The following is a 7,626-nucleotide window of genomic DNA, read 5'->3' on the forward strand; positions in this document are numbered from 1 at the left end:
CCCTGAACCTGTGCTTTTCCAGGCTAAAGAGCCCCATGGCTGTCAGCCTGTTGTTGTAATGTCTGTTTTCCTGACCTCTGATCATGCGTGTACCGCTTCTCTGGACTTCTCTGGAGAAGTCTTCAGCAGCAGCTAGTGTTTCAGCTTTTGCATAAAAAGGAGGGTGAGTGAGTTGAAAATTAGGCTCTGTTCCTGCTCCATGTAGCCATAACTCTGGAAAACTCTTTTTGTTTTCCTTTTGGCAAGGACTGTGTTTTATCTGGGGGCATGTGGTATGCAAGAAAATATACTATATGCATAATACTCTTAAACCTGCTTTTAAATAACCTCAGTGTTGTTTGGTACTTTCCATTGTCACTATAGGTATCTGGTGAGTAACTCCAGTTTAAACACCATCTTCAAGGGGTAGCAGTAATACTTCGGTCTCCAATGGTTGTAGTATACAAACCCATTGTCCTTCATTTCTTTTATTTTCCAAAATAGAATTTCAAGGTCAGTATGGCTGCCAAATGAAAATGCTTTAGCTGTTTTGGATGCTGTTCCTTATTTTTTTTGGCTAACCAGCTTTTGTTATGAGTTTTAAAATGCATCATTTCACTGATTAAAAACCTGATTTAGCCACACTGCATATTGATGTGAACCTAAAATCAGTCCAACAGTTTTACAATCTATTTAGTCACAAAATGATGCTGTGTAGTAAGGCTGGCTTTCTCCACTGGAACAGTTTTGATGAAAGGGAATTCTCAGTTAAATGGATATGCAAAAATAGGTCTATTCTGAACCTTTGAAAATTTTGAAAATTTTGAAAATTTCAAACCTTTGTTTAATTATTAAAGTTGCAAAAAATAGAAAACTTTTTTTGGCAACCAAATTCTTTTCCAACAATTTTTGTTTATTAAGAAAATCTGGAAACAATTCAAAGAAAGAAAAACAAGTCATTTTCTGATCAGCCATAGTCCATAATATGAAAGGTGGACATATCCATGCCAGCTATAAAGGCAGTATCTTCCTCTACTGACTGATCTGCCCCAGGATAAGAACACCAACTTAACTCCTATGAAGCAGAAGGCAGTGTGCCACCTTATAGACAAAGTATTCAGAGGCAGGTAGCTTAGGAAGAGAGGTTACAGTCCACTTAGCTCAGTATTATTAGGCTACTGTGCTCTAGTGTCACCCAAGAGATGTTTGCCAGCGCTACTGCACAGTAACTCCAGTTACTGTGCATTTATTTAGTACTTGGTAATACAAGTACTAAAAAGCACAGTAATAACTGTGCAATAGCATCTTGTGTAGACACATCCTGTAGCCTATAAAAGCTCGTGCCTCTCTCAAGGAGTTGGCGCACAGCAGTCCAACTGGTGGCCCATTCCATTTAGGAGTTAACTGGAAGCCTCCTAGCCTCCTGTTCTGGGTACTGCTCATGTGATTGCTTTTGTGCTGCCACCAGAGCCTCTAGGCTACCCCTCCCTCCAGCTTCTGGCTGCCTACCCCACCTCTGGGAGAGAATGGAAAAGATATGCAGTGATTTTTTAACTCAGAAAAAAATGATCATCTCCAATTATCTGCTAAGTGACCTTTAGGTAAAATAGTGAAAACAGTCTCAAATTGTAACACAGTGATGTTTTTCTGCTCTTTGAAGTCAAAGAAATAAATAAAAGAGAAAATGAATTGCACTGTATAAAGAAATGTTTTTTTATAAAGGAAAATAACAGAGAAATCTCTCCTATTGAATCCTTGTATTATAGAGGACAAATGTATCAACAAATATTTTGTATTTAAAAAAACTGATTGTCAGAGTATACTATGAACTTTTGTAGGGCTGTCTTCATGAAAAAGGTTGAGGAAGGAAGCATTCACATATGTATGATCTACTCTTTTTTTTAATACCAACTTCAGTTAAACAAAAACTTGAAAAAATTAAGTATTAGAGCCAGATTCTTTGCTGGTGCAAACTGGTGTAGTTTTGTTGATGTTTGTGGACATATGCCAATTTATATCAAGTGTCTATATTAAAGTTAACGGAAGGTTTTACATCCTTCTGAAAGTCAATCCTTTGTCTAAGCATTCAAATACAAACCATGGAGTCAGACTGTTCCCTGCTGAATATTTTTTATTTCCATTGACTACTAGCCCATTAGCTAAGTTTGTAGAAGTGAATGTGTTTAAAATGTGTTTAAAGCATTAGTTATGAAAACCTTGATCATCAGAAATAAATGCTAATTAAAGACCTTCTACTTCCAAGTGATTGTTTCTTACCCCTCCACTCTCAAATAGTTAATCTATCTGCCTTTTTTGTTTTTTAACATTCATTCATCTCTGGCTATTTTGGATTCCAGCCTGAAGTTTCTAACTCTGTCTATGCTGCACAAGACAAAAACCATGATTCTAGATTCTATGCTACTACAGGCCCAGGCTCCTAAAATGTAGCCTCATAACACTGTGCAGTAGCATGACAGCTAAAAAGCATGCTAACAAGCTACTCTGCAGTGTGATTAGGCTACTGAACAGTAAGCATCACAAAAAAACCCATGCACCAGCACTACTACTCAGTAACTGTCATTACTGTGCATTTAGTTAATGCTTCATTAAACGAGTACTAAACTAAATGCGCAGGAACTACTGAGCATTAATGAGCATGTAGATGTGCCCAATGTGTGATAGGGCTGTGTGAAGCTTTGGTCGCTGATTCAATTTGGCAGAGATTCAGCCCAATTTGGCAGCCAAATCTCCAAATCCAAATTGAATCAGGAGACTCTTTAATCTCTCTGAATTTAATCGAAATCTCTGAATTGATGTGGAGAGATTCGATGATTCAGACCTAGATACAGCTTTAAATGTTTTTTCTACATACCTCAAGGTACCAGGCAGCGAGTGAATGCTGAGATGGTGGGGCAGATGGAGCATCTGCCCCACGAGAGCACAGGGGGGTCCCCAGTGCACTCAGCGGTGGACCTGGAAGTAGACCAGAAGCACTTCCAGTCTACTTCCAGGTTCACCATGAAGCACACGGGGGACCTTCTCCCCCAACCCCTGGCTTGGCATCTGGTGTCTCCTGGGTCTGTCAGCATCCCCTCCCCCAGTGGCCGATCCCCAAGTCGGGAGGGCATGGGGGGTGTCCCTTGTGGGCTCAGCGGTGAACCCAGAAGTGGACTGAAAGTACTTCTCTTCTATAATTTAGCATTCACAAGCTACACCTGGTACCTTGAGGTATGTAGAAAAAACATTTAAAGCTGCGTCTATGGCCGAATTGCTGATTCTCCAAATCCGCATCGAATCTTCAGATTCAGATTTGGCTGAATTGAATCAGGACAATGATCTGAATCAATTAATTGAATCACTCTCCCCGATTTGGGCTAAATCCAAATCAAATATGGCCCGTTTCACACACTCCTAGTGTGTAGCTAACTTTCAGGTACTAAAGTCCTGATAGTCCTTTCTGGGTCATGGTACCCTGGTTACTCGAGATTTTAAGGTATCTGCCTCTGCTTATATCCAGGATAGATTGTCAGAACTACTGAGAGCTCATCATGGAGGTAAAATGGTTGGCTCTGATTACAGTCAGAGTAGACTATTTCAAGAAAACAAAGAACAGTGGTTATTAAATCTAGACCCAAGCTGATTGCACTTCAAGGGGATTTTTTGTCCGCTGGTAAGCGGAGATGCTCAGTTGGAATGTATCTAAATTACAGAAGAGAAAGAGAAAGAAGGGGACAGCTGTAAGCAAGATGGAGAGGGAAGATTATATCTCCTACAATTTGTTCTCTTCTTTTCCTTTATTTGATCTAGTTCCAAATTCCAGTATTTATAGGAGATATTTTGCAGATCTCAGATTCTGAGAGTGTTTCTTATTGCAAATTTACTGACTTATAGCTTGGGCTTTTATTATGTTTCATTCTATTTGGGCTTGCTATTTGGTGTGGAGAAGCAAGGTTTCTGACACTCTCATACAAACAATCTGCTTTGATCCCTCAATGTCCTCCTCTGTCCATATACTTTAAAATCTAACTTGCAAAAGAATGTACCAAATGCTGCTGACGAACCCAAGATATAGGAACTAACATGTAGCTTTGACAACTAACGTCTTTCAGTTAAAACTCCTCTCCATTAAAATTATAAACTATGTGATGAGATTATCATTTCACAAATGATAATTAAGCTTCTTCAAGAAAATTTACCTGTGTTGTTTTTTCCTATTCACATGCCCCTAGCTGATTGTCAATTTACAATCTCTTAACAAATGTACATGTCTGATATATGTAACTACATAAATGAACTGAACAGCTGATATACTATTGGATGTTCCTTTTTGCTCAAGGAAACTAATACATTTAAATAAATATTCATTTTTCTACCAATGGAGTAAATGCCCCTCCACTCCCCTCTTTACTGAAGGAGGAAAAAAAAGGAATCTGTTATACAATTTGTTAGGTTATAACTAAATGACAGGTTATGTTCTTCAAGGGTGCATATATATAAGATGCTGACTGTGCAGTAGCCTGATACAACTGCACAGTAGAGTCATGTGGCAAAAACCTTTTGCTGGTGTTACTGCACAGTAGCTCTGGTTATTGTGCATTTATTTAGTACTTTCATAGATTCATAAATTGTAAGGGGCTGGAAGGGACCTTGCACGATCATCAGGTCCAGCTGCCCTGCACAAGGCTTATACAAGTACGAAATAAATGAGCAGTAATGACTGCGCGGTAGTGTCCTGTGGAGATGCACCCAGGAGCACTAGTATTTTTGTGGCATGGGTTATAAATCTTTGTTTGCTGACCTAACAAGAAGTTGGAAATACACAAGATAGTGAGTAGATGAAATGCAGTGACGACAAATTCACGGTCAGAAGGAACTATCAGATTTGTATACCTTGCAGGACTCTAGCTGAAACTGTTCATGAGACCTGGACTTCAATACAGGTAGTTCACAAAGCACCTACTTTACACGCATCACTTGTCATTGTCCTTAAAACCCGAAATATTGTATGACAGTAGGCTAGGAAATAAAAGAGCAAATATAGTAAAGTCTTAAAAAAAGTGGGTTGGAGTGGTCTTATGACAATGATGGTCTAGGAAATATTAAGGGAGCAAAGTTTTTTTGGAGGAGAGGGTTGTTTTTTGTTTTTTGGTAATGTCTCAGCTCATTACCAAACCCTCACTCCCTACCTACAGCCCCCTGCCCCTTCAGCCCAGCTGGTGCCCCTCATTCCTGACCTGCAGCCCCCTGCACTCCCAGAAAGAGGCAGTAGTATGACTGTCAGGCAGAGCAATGGCAAACAGAGGGTGGCCAAAGGGGGACGGGAACATGCTGCTGGGGGCAAAAATCAGTTTAGAAGTAATGGGAATACCAGAGAAGAGGGGCAAGCTTGAGTGGGGGGGGGGTAGAGGACAGGAGGGGGAACAGTATTGAAGGGATCTGGTTGTAGGTTGGGGAGATACGACTGCAGGTGATGATGATCTGCCAGTGCAGCAGTTAAAAGACTGACATGCAAATAGACTAAATGATATGAAAATTCCTCTCATATCAAATTCCTGAGCCTGGGCTGTTTCTTTCATCACCTCAACCCCCACACCATGACCCTGTCATGTGGGGATGGGGGTGTTAGCTCATGCTGGCCACTGTGTGGTGATGGCGGGGGGGAAGAGGGAGTTGGAGTAGGTTAATCACGGCCCCCCCAACCCAACTTTGGGGGAAGCTGTCCTGGGCATGGGGATCCCTGGTAGCAAAGGAATCTTAATCAACCTGGATGAGAGTCCCAGGCCACCCCCACACTGGTTCTCAGCTTTAGAAAAAATCCTGCTTTTTGACGTGAAGATACAAACGACAGACAAAAGAGCCAGGATTCTTTCTGTTTTACCATAAAAATTCCTGTAGTAATGTTTCCATTCAGGCTTTAGGCTGGGTAGCCTGGGTACGTGATACCCAGATGCCAACACACAGGGAGGCATAGGGTGGCAGCCAGACCATTTATGTACCCTTGTGTAGTCCTAAGTATACTCCACACCCAGCACCTGGTGCAACAAACTTGCAGAAAAAGCAGGGGGCAGAACTGCTTTGGGACCAGGCTTGGGTAGGGGCAGCCCTTTTGGGCAGCCTGCGGTACAGACCTGCAATGCCAGTCCAGACTTGTGAGGGGAGAGGCAGACAGGCTCACTCTTGCAGACCTTTGCATGAAAAGATTTCCTGCCCCAACCAGCAGTGCCCCATGCAACAAGCAACAAGCACCCAGAAAAAAGCGGTATGCTTTGCAAGGGTGGCGGGCAGCATTGCTTATCGAACTTAACCCCATCCTCCCCCAGAAACCATGGCTCTCAAGCAAAGCTGCCAACAATTCTCCCAAAAAAGCAACCCAGCAAGACCCAAGAAAATAAGCCAATGAAAATATTGAATTATGTCTTAAAATGCTACCTGGCAGTAAAGTAGTACTGAAAGAGCAGGAGGGTAAAATTGTTCTGATGTGTCTCCTAGTGTATTTTACTAGCTATAGCATAATAAGCCATTATGTGGTAAATCATGCCCACGTTACTGAATTAGCCATCATAAACTAAGAAAGGAAAATTAAACCAGAAAGATTTTTTAGCGGGTAAATGCTGATTACATGAACAAGCGCCTTATAAGACCACTAAATGTATTCCAAGTGACCAGCTTCTTCTGACTTGTCTTTCTTGTACCTTCTAAACTTTTATCATCTATGATTTCTCTTACCTGCTCATTTGCCTTTCTCTTCTCTTCTCCAAACTACAGTCAAGTGGGTGCAAGCAAATGCTCGGCTGGGTCACCATAAAGCAGCTTGGAGTCTGCTATAGTCTGCAGTGCATCATACCAGGCTCTGGGCTAGGTTAGGATTGCAGGGAGAAGAGACAGCACTCTCTACCCATGCTGTTGAAGTTGAAGCCATTGTTTGCAAGAAGGAAATAAAAGTTTCATAGGGCAAGGAAGAGAGAGTGCAGGAGGAAGCTTGACTGTAGACTTGGGATTACAACACTTGGTTTTGGAAGGGACAGTTCTGGGATATGGATCCCACTTTTACCTGCATTTTAAATATACAGCTGTTGAAGGGCCCAACATTGTCAGTGTGTTAGACATACCCAGAGCTACCTAGTTTTTAGATCCCAGTCAGTCTTAGTGAGGAACTAGGGTGCCTAGATGTTCAGGCTAACTAGTAGTAGGCACATACAGAAACAGAACTGCAGATACCTGGGAGACTTTCAGGCAGAAATTTAGGGGCCTCGCTGGATAAGTAGCCACTGAGCAGGGATTTCTTTTAGGCAAATATATCCTTTTTTTTGGACTTGGCTATTACTTAATATCAAATTTTATTTAAAGAAACATTTTAAAAATACTATTTGAAATGTAGATTTCCTGAATTGTATTTTAGATAGATGAAGCTGAAGATTCATTTCAATGATAAATCAGGTTTTAAAAACATCGAAGTAAAGATAACATTGGCTTTTAGTACTAGGTAATACAATAGGAAGAAGGACCATGTGCTCATGAGGATAATGAAAGTGATTTTATAATATCTGTGGGTACTGTTGTGGGTGGGCACACTTGCCTGCCTGTACACTAATGCCAGGAGCCTGGGCAACAAGCAGGACGAGCTCGTCCTCCTGCTCAGTGCAAAGA

At 41.3% G+C, this 7,626-nt stretch overlaps 1 long non-coding RNA gene across 1 annotated transcript in view; it reads left to right on the forward strand.

Annotated features, from left to right (window-relative positions):
* LOC109321988 overlaps nucleotides 1-231 on the forward strand; it is a 13,828-nt gene extending 13,597 nt beyond the window's left edge. Inside the window, exon 3 of the long non-coding RNA XR_002104261.1 lies at nucleotides 160-231. This is a non-coding gene — a long non-coding RNA (uncharacterized LOC109321988). The remainder of the gene's footprint in view (nucleotides 1-159) is intronic.
* Nucleotides 232-7,626: the final 7,395 nt, after the last annotated feature.

Source organism: Crocodylus porosus, unplaced genomic scaffold, assembly GCF_001723895.1.
Source record: "Crocodylus porosus isolate Cpor-Errol unplaced genomic scaffold, CroPor_comp1, whole genome shotgun sequence".
Lineage (NCBI taxonomy): Eukaryota > Metazoa > Chordata > Crocodylia > Crocodylidae > Crocodylus > Crocodylus porosus.